We start from the raw sequence: 2,029 nt of genomic DNA on the forward strand, positions 1-2,029 counted from the left end.
AAAATGTTTCAAAAACTCAGTGACTAAAACATGGTGAGTGAATGATGAAATTCAATGTAATAAAGTTTAATAATCAATTGAAAGAATTTTAAAGTTCAATGAATAAAACTCAATGGATGTATAAGTTGAGTGACTAACAAAACGTTTAACTCATGATTCAATACATTTTACCAACCAAAGGTGAGTCTAAGTAATGATATTTATTACGATTGGGTGGATAGATTTTGACGATTTAGGACTTATTGAACATGACTTTTAAAAAGTAAAAAATAAACTTTTGAAATTCAAAATCTACTTTTGGATCCATTAGTTAATTTTATAAAATTGCTTCTTTAGTTAAAAGAATTTTTAAAGGAAGTTGATCACATATGACTTCATCTAAAAACACTTTTAAAATAGAAAGTTCTTTTAAAAATTAATTTCGAAACAAAAGTTAAGAAAATCTCCTCCAAAAACATTTTTCTATATAAAGCAAAATTAAAAGTAAAAGCAAAAGTTACTGCCAAACGAGCCCTTGCTGTCCGTAAATTTGTTTGGAAAATGTAAATGGGAGCTGATGGCTGATGGGCTTCACCATAATTTAATGGCAATGTCAGTCTTCAATCATGAGGGGACGCTCTGGAGCCAGAAGGGTTTCTCAGACGGCCCCTGCCCTAATTATTCTTGCCCTACAAACTCTGTGTGGGTTGTGTGTGTTTTCTTTTTCAAATTGCAAAAGGACATGAAAAAATGTATAAGAAGTGCAAGCACTTGTGAAAGACTTACGCATTGATCCAGTAGCTGAAAAGATCAATGAACAAGAAGGAAGATATCTGGATTTTGTAATATCAATTCAGGAAGAAAATGGAAGTGAAATAATTTATACATATCCTTCTGTTTGACATTTAAACTGAAAAGGCAATAAATAGATTTTGTACTAGGAAGTTTTTTCCTCTTCCAACTTTTTCTGGGATTTCCTTCTCTTGACGGAAAATCAATGGAGAAATCTCTATTTCTCCTTTTATGATCTTGACTGTTGAGCTGCGAAGCAGGTGATCAACACATCTTGAAAGTAACTAGCTAGCCAGATAAATTTTCCTAGGAAAATGATTTAATTGATTTACACACAAAATCTGAGAAGTAGGGTTCCATTCCTTAGCAGAAGTTCTATTCTATTGTTTAACTTCTATTTCATCTGGATTCTGAAGCTTTTTGCCGCCAGCTTAGCTGCTGCAGAACATAGATTCAAACGAACAAAAAATAGAGAAATAGTCACCATAGACTAAAAAAGAAAAACTGTAAGACCAAGAAAAATGCTGTGTGATTAATAATACAAAAATTAAGCATCTAAAATTTCTTAACATGCATGGTAAAGAAAAAGAGAAATTTTGCACGAATTTATGCAAGGGGTTCGTTACCTTGGCTCTGTATACAGTCGAAAACAAGGGAAAGAGCTTCACGAGGGTTTTACAAAGAGAATTCAACAGAACTCAGTTGGCAGTATGCCCACCTCCATATATCATCAGAATGAAATTTCTTAACAGGAATGGAGGTGGACAGAATGCCAATAAATTCTGGTAGAAACCCTTTGATAAACCGCCATGACCTAGTCCAAGAACACACAAAATCCACCACTGACATCACACACACGCCTACACAAATGAAAGACGTGCAGGGAAAAAGGCTGGATTATTAGTACCAAGTATGAGGTGTAAGAAAGAGGGCAGTTGGGCACTATTTAAGATGAAAGATGAGCTACTACAGTAAATAAGAGAGAGAAAATTGAAGAGCTGTAAATAATTAATAGGGTTGGTTTCAGTTTTTCAGAAGGAGGTAATAATCAAGACTGGGTGGTTCATTCTCGGGAAAAAATTTTAACAAGAAAAGAATCAAAGAATCGTCATAGAAATTCTTTCCCTAAAAAACTCTCCCTCCCTTCCACCTCGATTGTGATGAAAAAGAAAACCATATCTCCCCATCTACCATCAGTCTTTTTTTTTGCATTTCTCATACCCTCGTTTGTGATGAAGACACAGTCAGTTTTCTCTCT

At 34.1% G+C, this 2,029-nt stretch overlaps 1 long non-coding RNA gene across 1 annotated transcript; it reads right to left on the minus strand.

Moving 5' to 3' along the window:
- Positions 1 to 831: 831 nt before the first annotated feature.
- On the minus strand, positions 832 to 2,020 carry LOC111397716. The gene is made up of 2 exons (XR_002703314.1): positions 1,398 to 2,020; positions 832 to 1,209 (listed from the first exon to the last, which is right to left on the minus strand). It is a non-coding gene; the product is annotated as an uncharacterized LOC111397716 (long non-coding RNA).
- Positions 2,021 to 2,029: the final 9 nt, after the last annotated feature.

This window comes from Olea europaea, chromosome 7 (assembly GCF_002742605.1).
Source record: "Olea europaea var. sylvestris chromosome 7, O_europaea_v1, whole genome shotgun sequence".
Taxonomy (NCBI): Eukaryota; Viridiplantae; Streptophyta; class Magnoliopsida; order Lamiales; family Oleaceae; genus Olea; species Olea europaea.